Source organism: Vombatus ursinus, unplaced genomic scaffold, assembly GCF_900497805.2.
Source record: "Vombatus ursinus unplaced genomic scaffold, bare-nosed wombat genome assembly UNPS02010548.1, whole genome shotgun sequence".
In the NCBI taxonomy this organism is placed as follows: Eukaryota; Metazoa; Chordata; class Mammalia; order Diprotodontia; family Vombatidae; genus Vombatus; species Vombatus ursinus.
This window is the reverse complement of record NW_020950326.1, coordinates 6,272,501-6,287,898: the sequence shown is the minus strand read 5'-3', so window position 1 is coordinate 6,287,898 and position 15,398 is coordinate 6,272,501. Positions and strand designations below refer to the sequence as shown.

Below are 15,398 nucleotides of genomic sequence, written 5' to 3'. Positions count from 1 at the left end.
ATTTATTTTTTGGGGACTTGTTTCCTTCGGTGCACTTTTTTTTTCCAGTTGGCCAACTGTATTTTTTAAGGACTTGTTTTCTACAGTTGTTTTTTGTCCTTCCTTTTCCAAGCTATTGACTCTCTCTTGCATCCCTCTCATTTCTTTTCTCATTTTTTCTTCTACCTCTCTCATTTGACTTTTAAAATCCTTCTTGAGCTCTTCTAAGAAGGCTTTTTGGGCTTCAGACCAGTTCACATTCCTTTTTGAGGTTCCAGATGTGGTTTTGTTGACAATGTTGTCCTCTTCAGAATTTCTGCCTTGATTTTCTCTCTTCCCATAATAATAATAAGAATCTATTGTATGTTTCTTTTTGCTCATGGTGTTAGCTTATTTCCTGCCCTTTAAAGAGACTGAGCTCTCCTGCTGGAGAGCAGAGAGCACTGACCCAAACTTCTTGTGTTGGGAGCCTAGGGCCTGCTCACTGGCTTTGTGTGCTGGGGCCTCCAATGCTGGCAGTTGGAGGCTGTAGGGTTCTGGCAGCTTACCTGGTGTTGGGCTGGAATCAGCAACACTGGAACTCTAGGGGTAGGATTGGGTACTGTGGCTCCTGGAGATTTTCTGCTCACCTGGGCCTTTCCTTCCTTTCGCTTTCTTCAGGCTCATTTCAGATGTTGCAGGATGTTTATCTGCCTGAGGCCCCTTGGAGCACTGCTTCCCTTAGTTTTGCTGAGGCACTGGGAGACCTGGTTGCTGTAGAATGCTGAGGCACCTGGTGGTTTTCCAAGCTGGTTTCCACCGGTTCCCCCGCCCTCATTGAGGCACTGGGGGGGGGGGGGGGTCCAGATGTTGGTGTTTGCCTGCTCCACCACCTGGGTTTCAGGATCTCCTCCTGGTTTGCTGGGAGGCTGCTAGCTTGCTGGGATGCCTCCTGTTCTGTACTGCTCCCCTTCCCCCAGGGAAAGAGGGGTCTTTCCCATTAATCCCTCAAGCTACCTGGGCTACTGATCTGCTGCACCCCATCTTTCTTCTGGTTCAGCTGTTGCAGGGCTTTTCTTGGGGCCCAAACTCACCTCCTCCTGCAAACTTCCCTTTACTGTCAAGTGAATCAACTTCTTTCTAAAGTCACCCAAATTCAAAACCTCAAGGTCAACAGCAACTTACTCTCATTCACTCCACATATCCAACTAAATGATAAATCTTATCATTTCTATCTCTGTAACATCTCTGAATGTCGTCTCCTGCCTACTGACACAGCTACTTTGTTCAGACCCTCTCATCAGCTCATATCTGGATTATATTGCAATAGTCTTTTATCCAATGTCCCTACCTCAAGCCCCTTTCCACTACAATCTATATTCCATACAGCCAGCAAGGTGATTTTCTTACCAAATACAAAGGTGTTGATGAGGTCCATACCCCATCAGTGTTATCCCCTCCTACTCAAAAAATGCAAGGGGCACTCAAAGTTTTAAAAACAAATGTTAAAAATTGTTTTCACATGCAACTGGGAAATAAGATATACAGGCAATGGGGTATAGAAATCTATCCCACTCTATAGGAAAATAGGAAGGGAAGGGGATAAGAGAAGGGGGGAGATAGAAGGGAGGGCAGATTAGGGGAAGGGGTATTCAGAAAGCACACTGTCTTAGGGTAGGGGGAGGAACAAGATGGGAAGAAAATTTGGAACCCAAAATCCTGTGGAAGTGCATGTTGAAAACTAAAAATAAATAAATATTAAACCTATAAAAATGTAAACCGATATATACAATTAAAGCAGTGCTCAGAGCAAAAAAAAAAATTCAAGGGGCTCTTGGTGATCTCTAGGATCAAAAGTCAATAAACATTTATTAAGCACCTACTATGTGCTAGACACCATGCTAATCAATGGAGATACAAAGAATGGCAAAAGAGAGTCCCTGGCTCTCAAAGATCTCACAGTCTAATGGGAGAGTCAATATGCAAACAAATTATGTTCAAACAAGCTACATACAGTATAAATTGAAGATAATCAAGAGAGGGAAGGCATTAGAATTAAAGACTGAGAAAAGGCTTCCCATGGAAGGTAGGATTTTAGCTAGTATTTATATGAAGCCAGGAGGTATGGATGAGGAGGGAGAGAGTTCTAGGCATGGAGGTCAGCCAGTGAAACTGTCCAGAGTCAGGTGATTAGAGCGTCTTGTTCTCCAAAAAGCAAGGAAGCTACTAAGTATTTGATGCAGTGTAAAGCAAAAGAATCCTGGACAGGGGGTATGAGAGGGAGAGGGTAGGTTATGAAGAGCTTTCAATACCAAATAAAGGATAGTTGATGCTGGAGATGATAACCACTAGAGATAAAAGAGTAGAGGGGCTGACACTATTCTGACATGCTTTAGGAAGATCATTTTGACAACACAGACAAGGATGGACTTAAGTGGAGAGACTACTCTAGCATTTACAGCTCATCACAGTCTCACCCACTCCTACCTTTCCAGCCTTCTTACATAAATATTCAGCATACACAACACTCCATCTCTCCCCTAGGGGATTTGCCCGGGGTTGTCCTGCATGCCTGGAATGCACTTCTTTCTTGTCTCCCACTCCTTGGAATCCCTAATTTCCTTCAAGACTCAGATCAAGAGGTACCTTCTAAAATATCTACATATACACCTACACCTACACATAAACACACATGATTTACCTATTAGAATGAAATTCCCCTCGAGGGCAAGAACTGTTTTACTTTTCTCTTTGCATCTCCTGTGCTTAACACAGTGTCTGGCACAAAGTAAGCACTTAATAAATGTTTATTGATTGCCTTCACCATAATGAATTTCTGGAAACCAGGACATAATGTAGACATATTTTTCCATGGGAAAAATATTACAATTTAAGGTTTCATTTCTGATCAAGAACTCAGCATCCAAATTAATCAAAAGTATGGCAATGAAGATCTGGCTATTCTAGCAGATAATTTAGAGTTTAGAGTTTGTAGATCAACAGCTGGGAAAAAAAAATCAAGGATCATGTTGTACAGCCACTTTACTTAATACAAGCAAAATGAGGCCTTAAAGAGCGAAAAGTATTCTAATATCATACAAGGAATGCTCAATATTGTTTAATAGTGTACAGGGTCAAACATAGATTCCTGGGACACTCCACTAGAGACCTTCTTTCCAGTTGGCATTGATACCTCTAATGATGAATTCCACATCTAGTCATACAACCAATTCCAAATACATCTAATTGTATTATCTTTTTGCCCACATCTCTTTCTCTCCAACTACAGTTAACCCTTCTACATCTTAGGGACACAGCACACCCCGATCCCCAATCTGGATAATCTACATAAAATTTTTTGGCCTTTTCTTTGTACCGGAGTAGTCTAAATTATTATGGTTTTAAAAGATGAAATATGGAGGCAACTAGGTGGATAAAGCTCCAGCCTTGGAGTCAGGAGGATCTGAGTTCAAATCTGGCCTCAGACACATGACACTTATTAGCTGTGTGACCCTGGGAAAGTCACTTAACCCCAACTGCCTCACCAAAAAAAAAAAAAAAAAAAAAAAAGATGAAATATGTTGATATTATACAACACCATATGCATATTTTATGCATTTCTGAGTTTCTAAACTTCTTCTGTGTTATCTGCTGGCCTTCGAGTGTCTGCAGCTTCCACAAAACTCCCCTAAAATTCCCATTTAATTTCTTCTTCTGAGCCACGAAACCGTAATGGAGAAAGTCCTAATGTGGAAAGGATAACTATTTAAAAACGTGAAAGATTCCATTAATGCTTTGCTAAAATCTAGGTGATTGTGACCTTGAATTGGATTAGACTATCTCCAAAGTGTTTTTTAGCTCTGTAAGTCTGATTTAAAATGTTAATTTCCTTATTTAAAATTATTATAGGGGGCAGCTAGGTGGCACAGCGGATAGAGCACCAGCCCTGGAGTCAGGAGGATCTGAGTTCAAGTCTGGCCTCAGACATTTGACACTTACTAGGTGTGTGACCCTGGGCAAGTCACTTAACCCCACTGCCTAGCAAAAAAACAAACAAATAAAATTATTATAGAGGTAAAGGATTATAGATTTGGAGCTAGAAGGATTCTTAGTACAGGGGTATTTAATTTTAAAAATTATTTTGATAATTTTATTTCAATATAATTTATTTCCTTTCTAATACTATGTATTTTATTTTATTCATTTTAAAATACTATTCTCATATGGAGTCAAGAAACTTCACCTGACTGCACAAGCAGTCCACTGACACAAAATAGATTAAGAACCATTGCTTTAGAGGTTATCAAGTCCCACCATTACTTGCCCAAATTTACACAGAAATTAAATGTCAGACCTTGGATTGGAATCTAGCTCTTTTAAAGACAAGTTCAATGACCCTTCTACTATACTACAGTACCTCTTTTATGATTCAGTTCACAAACATTTATTAAATGCTATTATACAAGGCACTGTGCTAGGTACTAGAAATATAAAGTGAAAAAATGACAGAACCCTGGTCCTAAGGCAACAAAGTCATACAAAGTCCTTTAAGGAAAAAAAAGTATTTTTAAACTCATTTATACAAAGAATTTATTTGACTACATAAAGTCATAAAATGACCTCACCATTTTCCTTATGAGCAGAATTATGTCCAAACAAAGTCTGAACAAGACCCAGGCCTTCTAATTCCTAGGCCACTGTTCAATGAGAGTCTAATAAATCTAATTTAAAATACATTATTAAGGACCTATTGTGTGCAAAGCACTGTGCAGTAGAAACACAAAAAATTAACAATCCCTGTCTTCAGAAAGTTTACTGAGGGAATCTTATTGAGGGATACAACATGTAGTTTAATACAAAATATATAAAAAGTAATAAATATTAAGAGACAGCATTAACAACTTTAGGGGAGAGGCATCAGGAAAGGTCTCATGTAAGATGTGGCACCTAAATCGAACTTTGAAGGAAGCTAGAGATTCTAAGAGGTGGAGATCTGGAGTTCAGTATTCATTCCAAGCACAGGAGACAGCCTGAACAATGACAGGGAAATGGGAAGAGGAGTTCTACATATAAGGAACTGCAAATAGGTCAGATTTAAATTCCATACTGAGAAATTTTTATTTTATCTTAGAAGCAACAAGGACCCACTGAAGAATTTTAAGTAAGAGAGCAACATTTCATTTTTGTCTTTATATACTCAGTTCCTAGCAAAGAGTCTAGGACATTGGAAGTGCTAATAATTGCTTGCTAACTGACTGAGGATTAATAGGGTCACACCTGTGTTTTAGGAATATTAATTTAGGAGCTATATGGAGGGTGGATTGGGGTAAAATGTTGAAAAGAGGGAGATCAACTGAAATAGTCCAAGTGAAGGATGATGAGCACATCAACCAAAGCAGAAGCTATGTGAGCTGAGATGATGTGGAGGTTGAACAGTCAAGACTTGGCAACTGATTAGATATTGAGGATAAAGGACAGATAGAAAAGAAATACAGTCCAGAATAATCCTGAAGTTAAGAACAGAGGGAAAGAACTCATATGTACAAAAATATTTACATTAGCAATTTTTATTACAGCAACATACCGGAAACAAAATAGGTACATAACAATTAGGAAACAGCTGAACAAATTGTGTTATATAAAGGTAACTGGTGGAATTGTGAACTGATCCAACCATTCTGGAGAGCAATATGGAATTATGCCTAAAAGGCTATAAAAATATGCATACCCTTTGACCCAGAACTACCACTTCTAGCTCTATGATCCCAAGATCACACAAATGGGAAAAGGACCCACATATACAAAAATATTTATAGCAGCTCTTTTTGTGATGGCAGAGAATGGGAAATTGAGAGGATGCCCATCAATTGGGGAATGGCTGAACAAGTTGTGGTATACGAATGTAATGGAATACTGTTGTGCTATAAGAAATGATGAGCAAGCAGACTTCAGAAAAACCTGTAAAGACTTGTATGGTCTGATGCTGAATGAAGTTAGCAGAACCAGAAGAACATTGTACACAATAATAGCCACGTTGTGAAATGAATAATACTGATAAACTTAACCCTTCCCAGCAATACAAGGATCTAAGACCTCCAAAGGCCTCCTGATGGAAAATGCTATCCACATCCAAAGAAAAAATCATGGAGTCTGAATGCTGATCAAAGCACACTATTTGCTTTCTTTTTTTGTTGTTGTTTTGTTTTGTTTCTTCTTTCTTGTGGTTCCTTCCCATTGGTTCTAATTCTTCTTTACAACATGACTAATGTGAAAATATGTTTAATATGAATGTATATGTAGAGCTTATATCAGACTGCATGAGTCTTGGGAAGGGGGAAGGGGAGGGAGGAGGAGAAATTTAAAACTCAAAAGCTTATGGAAGTGAATGTTGAAAACTAAAAATAAATTAATTAAAAAACTAAAAATAAATTAATGTTTTTTAAAAATTTGAAAATTTTTTTAAATTAACTAAATTTTATTGTGCCATAAGAAATTATGAATATGAAGGATTCAGAAAAATGTAGAAATACTTGTATGAACTAATGCAAAGTGGAAAGCAGAACCAAGGGAACATTTTCATGATGAATATACATATATATATACACACACACACACACACACATATGCACGCACACGCACGTGCGCGCACACGAAAACAACTCTGAAAGACTTCAGAATCCCAACCAGGGACCAACCATGACTTGAAAGACTGATGATGAAACATACCTTTTACTTCTTGGTAAAGAGGTCATAGACTAAGATCATCTCCAAAGTGGGCACCAAGATCCCATCGGGGTCCAGGGCCTCACCCCAAGGTAGGGTGTAATCAACCAATAGAAGGGTGCGAAGATAGTTTGCATACCACCCTCACTGCCATAGCCAGCTGTGGTCCTTGTCTAAAACAGAACCAAATCTACCCTTATCCCTCAATACTCCCCCACTTTACTCTCTCTCTCTCCTGTGCAAGTCCCTGATACCTCCCCTTATGAACCAAGTTACGACCTAAACTAGCGGCTGCTCACAAAGCATTATTTGGGAAAATTCCACTTTTCCCTAGACCCTTAGAGAACAGGGACTATTCCATTACTGTCTCTGCATCACCAGTGCCTAGTATATAACTGGCACGAATAAATTTCTGCTAACAAAATGAACATTTAAAGGAAAAATTTATTTAATTAGCTTGAAAAAGTCAGAGCTCTTGATCCAACTATACCCTTAACATACTGTCCCATTCCTCTTCTCCCTTTCACTTCTAAACTCCTTGAAAAAATAGTCTACACTTGCTGCCTCCACTTCCTCAACACCTACTCACTTCCTCAACCCACTACCAATTGTTTGTGCCTAAGACTCTACTGAAACTGCCATCCTGAAGATGACTAATAACCTTATCGCCAATGCATAAAATTTCTTTTTTAAAATTGTTACATGAATTTTTAAGTCTACCTCCCATTTCCAAGTATTTATTTCCATAGGCTATTCTTCATACCTCATAACACTCCCCCTTCATCTCCATCTGGCAGAATCTTTGCTTTCTTTCAAAAATCATCTCGAGTCAGTTCCTCCATTAAGCTTTTCATGACCCCCTAGTTGTTAGTATTCTATCTTCACTCAAATTACACATTCTCTTCTTCCCTACATCAAATAGAATGCACACTTCTGGTAGAAACGGAGTATTTTGTTTCTGAATCCCCAACACCTAGCACAATGCCTTGCATATGTTAAATGCTAATTGAATTAAAATGAAAGAAAGGGCAGAAATACAAAAAATAAACGTAGAACAGGGACTGATAACTGGCTAGAATGGAGGAAAGAAGTAGAGAGGAAAGAATCAAAGATAATAATGAGGTTTCAAGCTTGAGCAAATAAAATGAAAATAATGAAAGTAATGAAACAATGGTACTATCATCAAAACATAGGAACTGGCAGAAGCTTTTTGGATGGCAGGTTCCTACTATGTGCCAAGAACTGTGATAAACTGTTTAGAAATATTATAATATTGAATTGTTTTTGATACTTCGAGGTTGAGGTACCACAGAAAAGTACAGTGGAGATATCCACTTAGACTTTTAGAAACTTTGGAAAAGAGCTTAAACAATCTAGACATACAGATTCTTTTAAATTTTTTTAGGCAATTGGGGTTAAGTGACTTGCCCAGGGTCACACAGCTAGTTCAAGTGTTCGGTCTGAGGCCAAATTTGAACTCAAGCCCTCCTGACTTCAGGGCCGGTGCCTTATCCACTGCGCCACCTAGCTGCCCCCTAGACATACAGATTTAGAAGTCTTCTATATAGAGGACCAATAAAAGAAGAAAATGGAAAAGATCAAACAACAAAGGAGAAATATCCAGAGAGAAGAGGTCCCACAACAGGACAAAGTTTCAAGAACACTCAAACTTTAGGAGTAGGAAGAAGATGAAGCAGAAAAAAGAAACCAAGAAAGTAAGTAAAAGAGGAAAAAACTGTTACAGAAGCCTAGAGAAGGGTATTAAGAAGTGGGTAGTCAACACCGTGAACTACTGCAGAAAGATTAAAGCGTCTAAAGACCTGAGAAAAAGCCACTGGATTTGGCAAACAAGAGTTCACTGGTGACATCGAAGAAAGCAATTTTAGAAGAGCACTAGGCAACATTTAGATATCACATATTTGGGGCTGGAAAGGGCCACAGGGATCATTTCATTAAACCCACTAATTTTATAAATGAAAAAACTATGAGGCCCAAGGAGAGTAAGTAACTTGCTCAGATCATAGGTGACATAGATCTGGGCTCAAGTTCTTTTACTCCAAAGTCAGTACTCTTTCTACAACATGATGAAGGCATTAAAAAGTGAATTTTAACATGGTAGTTTAGCAATGAAGGGAAAAAGAAAGGATGGCGGTTTAAGAGGATAGCATTGTCAAGGATGATTTCTAAGGTTCCTTCTAGCTCTAAATATAAGAACTTAATGATTCTCAATTTTAAAAAAAAGCAAAGATTATTTGTTAAAAGAAAAGGCATTAAGAAAGAGGGAATAAAATTGGAAGACTTGAGGAGACAGGAAGAGTCCTAATAGGAAAATGTGGAAAAAACAAGAATCCTTGTATTCCTTAAACTTGAGTATAAGACTTCTTGACTTTGGTAAACAAATTAAATTTCAGCACAGGTACCAACCAGGAATAAAAACAAAAAATTTCTATTACTGATGATTATCTAAACATGAATGTATTTTCACTGCTGCCTAAACTTTATGGGAATCAACTCATATCTGCTAGATGAGAGCATATTATATTGTAAGTCATATTATATTGTAAGATAATAAAAATTCACCCACTCCTGCCATATATCAATCAATCAGTGAATAAGCATTTATTAAGCACCTACCATCTACCAGGAACTGTCTTAAATATTGGGGATACAAAAAAGAGGCAAAAGACAATCCCTGTTCTCAAAGAAATCATCATCTATAAGGGGAGAGAACCAAATATGTACAAACAAGCTATATACAGGATAAATAGGAAATAATTAAGAGGCAAGGCACTAGAATTAAGTGGAGTTAGGAAAGGTTTCCTGTAGAAGATGGGATTTTAGCTAGGACTTGAAAGAAGCTTGGGAAGCCAGGAGGCCTAGAGATGAGGAGAGAGAACATTCCAGGCATGGTGAACATCCAGTGACAATGTTTAGTTCTAAGAGATGAAGCGTCTTATTTGTGTAATAGCAAGATGGTCAGTGTCACTGGTTCAAAGAGAACATGGGAGAGATTAAGGTGCAAAAAGACTGGAAAGGTGGAGGTGGGAGGGAGGGTAAGTTATAAAGGGCTTTGAACACCAAACAGAAGATTTTGTATTTGATTCAGGAGGTGCGAGGGAACCACTGGAGTTTACTGAGTAAGAGGGTGACATGGTTGGACCCATGTTTTAGGAAAATCACTTTGGCAGCTAAATGGAAGATGTAGTGGAATGAGAGAAATTTGAGGCAAACAGACTCACCAGAAGGCTACTGCAATCATCCAAGTGTGTGGTGATGAAAGCCTGTTACCACAGTGGTGGCAGTGTCAAAGGAGAAGAGGCAATAGAGTCAAGAGACGTTGCAAAAATGGCAAAATCAACAGGCTTTGGCAACAGATTGGATATGGAGGTGAGAAACAGTGAAGAGTTGAGGGTGACATCTAAGTTGGGCATCTGGGAAACTTGGAGAATGGTGGTGTCCTCCACAGTAATAGGGAAGTTTGGAAAGGGGTAGATTTAGTGGGAAAAGACAATGAATTCAGTTATGGACATGCTGAGTTTAGACATCCAGTTCAAGATATATCTGAAAGGCAGTTGGAGATGTGAGACTGGAGATCAGCAGAGAGGTTAGGGAAGGATATATAGATTTGAGAATCATCAACATAGAAATAACTGAATCCATCAGAGCTAATGAGATCACCAAGTGAAATAATATAGAGGCAGAAGAAAAGAGGAATGAGGACAGAGCCCTGTGGGACACCTACCTACGTTTAGTGGGCATGACCTGGATGAGGATAAGCAAAGGAGACTGAATAGGAGCAGTCTGATAGGCAGGATGAGAACCAGGAGGAGTGGTATCCCAAAAACCTAAAGAAAAGAGAGTATCAAAGAGAAGAGTGTAATAAATAGTGTCAAAGGCTACAGGGAGGTCAAGAAGAGTAAGGACTGAGAGAAGGCCACTGGATTTGACAATAAGGAAATTATTGGTAACTTTGGAGAGTGCAGTTTCCATGTATAATGATATACTGTGAATAATGATAAAGCTGGAAACAGGATTCTACAGAGTTAAAAAAGTGAGAGGAGAAAAAAGTGGGGGCACCTATTATAGACTGCCTTCTCAAGGAGTTTAGCCACAAAAAAGCATAAGAGCTATAGAAAGATTGTTAGCTGGGCCAGAGGGATCAATTTAGGGTTTTTTGAGGCTGAGGGAGGCTTGGGTATGCTTGTAGACAGTTGAAAAGAAGCCAGCAGATGGGGAGAGACTGAAGACTAAGTGATAGGGTGGGGATCACAGAGGGCTTATTACATGTAAACAAACACACACTTGACTCTACTAAAACTTCCTATCAACAGCATTTTACTGTGTGGCTATCTGGTGATGCCAGTGGACCACAAGTTTTGGCATGCTTGACCAAGCAGAAAGGCTTTAAGAATCCCTTCCTCCACCCAATCAATAGACTACCTCCCAGAGAGCAGGGCTTACGGGGGAGAGAGAGTTATCTTCAGAAAGCTAATAAGGTGATGAATTTCTTTGGCCACAATTCAGATGACCATTTCTTAAGTCCCAGAGGTGCTATGATTTGTATGAGTGCAGAAGTATCAAACTGATGAAATCACAGACCTTTTGAAGTATACACAAATATATGTATATATATATGTGCACTGTATCATATATCAGTAATAAATCACATACTAGTATTAAACTAGTTCCATATACTAGTATTACTGTACCATATACTAGTAATAACTATATACCAGTAATAAAATTGAGTAGGTAAGTTACACATTAACCACCAAAATAAAAACCAAAACACTTTGCTTCTCAGAGATTTTATTCCGACCAATAAAGTATCTCTCCAGAAGCTCAACAGGTAAAATAAACTTTACTGCCCTGTTGGCTATTGATTTTTGGTAACGGAAACTAAAATTTGTTTATACATATACAACAGAGTGGAAATGTCCTATAGATCTCATTGAGCACAAAACGAAACAAAAATATGTATTTATTCTAACACATTTTAAGTACTTTACATATAATGGTAACCAATTAGGCTTCTCTCCTTGAAAAACAGATTAAGCTTAAATTATGAGATTCTATAATTTTTTAACAAGTCCTTCAACAATGTGTGTATTAATCACAGAAGAATGGTTCAGAGGAACTTTCCTGAGGCTGTATCTAAGTACACCCGACCCAGAAAGTATTTTTAGCAAGTGTTCAATCAATGCTGGTTTTGCACATAGCCTAAATTAAAATAGAAATTGGGTGGCATAAATTTAAAGTAACACAGTTACATGGGATTTTAAAAAGCTATTTATTAGTACCTAAAATATTTAACCACTTAATAGTTTGAGACATGATATTCTGCTGTATCTAAGCCAACCACAACCCAGAATCTATACACACTAGAATTAAGTAATGTGAAAATCACATCATTGCTGCTTTTAATGAAGCATCACACCCCAAATAAAAGTTACAAATTTCCTAACTTAATAAACCTACTATATATACCTCAACATTAAAGGTCTTGGAAATAACCCAGTATCTGCAAAACTAAAACACAGTACTATTAAAAATCACCTTAAAATTTAACATTTGATTAATATTTATGATACATCTACTCAAAATTCTATGCAAAATAATACAACTGATAAACTAAATCATATCTTCCCATGTATAAACAGCTACCTTTCTCTGATCATAAAACACTGAAATACCTAAGATTATGGCAGCATATCCAAGGATTGATGCAACCATCAATTCAATTAAAAATGATAGTTTTTATATAATGAAAAATGTAGTGTAACAAAAATAAATTTTGGGTAAATTAGGCATGAATTGCAGCCAAAAATATGGTGCACAAACTATGTTACCATGAGACTGTGTGTAGTAGGAGTTTCTGTAACAATAGCCAAATATTTGCTTAAATAAAAAAGGTTTCAATCTAAATTTGAGTTTTATTCACAGTACTGAATCAAATTAAGGATTTAGTTAACATATATAGCTACACTGCAACAGGCACACACTGGTCTTAAGAGAAATGTATTGTGGACATAGAGTTCAACATCTCTGTTCCAAAATCCAGTACTTCCTGTCAGGATTTAACTCCAGGGCGCAGAGAAATTCAGAATAAAATGCGTGGGTTGTTTTTTGTTTTGGTTTGGGTTGTTTTTTGGGAGGTGGTGGAGTTTGTGGTTTGCTTTTTTTTTTTTTTTTTTAACAGTTCAACAACTTTCATTTGTTCTGAAATTACCCCTTTAAGATTCAGATACATCGAGATTAACGGGGCTTTTTTTGTTCTCTTCCCTATGAATATTTTAAAAAGCTGGTAGCCAGAGTCCTTCGGTTTAAACAGAGGCCCAAGATTTTCTCACATTAATAGTCGAAACAATGTTACAACCTTGGATTAGATCAGCTGGAATAATACAAATCTTTAGATTCTTTTTGAACAAGTACTTTTAAAATCCCACAAAACATCCTTTTTTTGTGTGTGATATTGATATACTACAAGTATCGTAGACACCATCCCTCTATGTACATACGTAACTGTAAAAGTCTTCAACTTTAAACATTTCAGAAAACGCACAAGCACATTTTAGCTTTTTCCTCAACTTTTTTCTGGGGGGAACAGTTTCTTAACCGCATATACACCAGCAGAAGTATATGACGCTTGAAAATAAATGTTAGCCACATTCTACCCGAGCATCGATGCTTAACACAAGTCCCTAAGAAGTATATGACGCTTAAAAACAAATGTTGGCCACATTCAACCCTTGCATCAATACTTAAAAGCAAGTCACTGAATAAGAAGTGTATGAAGCTTAAAACAAATAGCCACATTCAATCCTTGCATCAATGCTTAAAATCACTAAACAAGTATAAGTATATAAAGCTTAAAAACTAAACTGATGGCAGCCACGTTCTACCGTGGCATCAATGCAATCAATTAATACAAGGCAATCAACAGAATCCCCATCAGTAATGGAAAATTCTGAAGATGCGTTACCCCTATTTTAGGTCTCGAAGATCGTCGCATCCGCCCTACCACCTTTCTTCTCCCTTGGAGCAAGCAACCCAAAGCAGAGATTCCAAAAAACTGTTTTACTTGAGAAGGGAGTGAAAAGGCCCGAGGAAGTACTGGGGTGGGGAAAAGTACCTTTTTTTTTTTTCTGGCCTTCCCCACCACCTAGACCACTTCCACACACGCCTGGAGTACCTCCTTTAGAAACCCACACATAGTGGAATATCCTGAGAATCACACCAATGTTCCATGATTGCCCGTGGGATGGGAGAAGGGGGGGTGAGGGCGGAGAGGAGGAAGCCTCTTACCTTCATATATCAGTCGCGTCCTTTCGGATGGAAGGAGGGAAAATAAAAAATCTTCCGATCCCCCCCCACCCCGGCTGGCTCTCAGTGCCCCCCGGGCAGCAGGAGCGGCCACCAGCCCACTGGCCTCAGCAGCCAGCACCACCTCATACTGCGGGGCTTGCAGCTGCAGCAGCAGCAGCAGCACAGGGTGAAGGGAGGAGGGGTAGGGGGAGGGAAGGGAGGGAGGGAGAGGGGAGAAAGCAATAAGCTCCTTTCACCACTCACCGCCCCCCAAAAAAACTAATTTATAGCACCCTCTTCCTCAAAAAAAAATGATGACACCACCAATGAGGAGTGGGGGAGAACCCAGGGATTAGGTGGGGGGGATAGAATTCACAACACCACCGTCCCCCCTAGAAAAAAAATCCTGACCCTCTATCCCCAGACACTCCCCCCTCAATTCAGCCTCAAGGAGCCAGGAGTCCGGGAGGGGGAAAGGACGCAGGGGAGCAGGAGAGTGTCAGCCTGAACAGGGTAGGAGCGTGAGAGAGAGAGAGCCAGAGGTGGCTCAGTCACCGCCCCCCCCTTCCTCTTCCTCCTCCTCCTCCTCCTCCTCCTCCCTCAAGCTCTCCCCGTCTCCCGGGGCCGCAGCATAGCAACCGAACATGGCGGCTGCGCAAGCGCCGCCCGCTCAGCCAAGGGGAGAGGGCAGGGGGAAGGGGAAGGAGGACAGGGAACTCGAGGGCGGGGGGGAAGGAGGAGAAGAATCTCGCGAGAGGAGGAAGCCCTTAGCCCAATTCGGTCCCCGACTTGGGGGAGGGGAGGAGGTTGCGGCAGGCGAGGGAGAATGTAGGGACGCGCAGGTGCGAGAAGAGGAGGTGGGGGAAGAGAGAGAGCGTGTTCTGTAACTCCGCCCCTCACTCTTCGAGCTTTGAGGTGATTGGACAGATGTTCCGCTGTGGCCAAGCGGAGAGGAGGTTGCGGGGCAGACTGGAGGTTAGACTGTCACTGCCGCCCCAGAGCACACGTGTCGCAGTGCCAACAGTGCTGACCAGCAGAGCGTGCAGCCTTAGAGTAAGAGATGCAGTAAACAAAAGCCAGATTTAAAAAAAAAACCACACAATTCATTTTTATAATACAGATGAATCTGATGTTTTCGTTATGACCGTGGAGAAGTTAACCAACAAGAACATACTAAAAAGTGAAGGAACCAGCTCCTGTTGATCTAGGTGTAACTCACATAAGGAAACTAAGCAGGTTCCTTGCCCAAGGTCACAAAGCTACTTCCCAGCAGATCCAGAATTCCAGCTCAGGTCCCCTGATTCTCAAGTCTAGGCATCGCCACTTCACCAACCTGCTTCCTCTATTGCTGACAAATAATCTCGGTGAAAACCTGCTGACGTTCACTGCCTGGACCACCTGCCGTTGAGATG

The 15,398-nt window shown here is 39.7% G+C and overlaps 1 protein-coding gene across 3 annotated transcripts in view; it reads right to left on the bottom strand.

The window, feature by feature from the left end:
- Nucleotides 1–14,512, bottom strand: part of PTPN4 (protein tyrosine phosphatase, non-receptor type 4) — a 235,644-nt gene extending 221,132 nt beyond the window's left edge. For all 3 annotated transcript variants that reach the window (XM_027854730.1, XM_027854728.1, XM_027854729.1), the window contains exon 1: nt 13,987–14,512. The gene's annotated coding sequence lies outside the window, so the exon portion shown is untranslated. The remainder of the gene's footprint in view (nt 1–13,986) is intronic.
- Between the last annotated feature and the right edge of the window lie 886 nt (nt 14,513–15,398).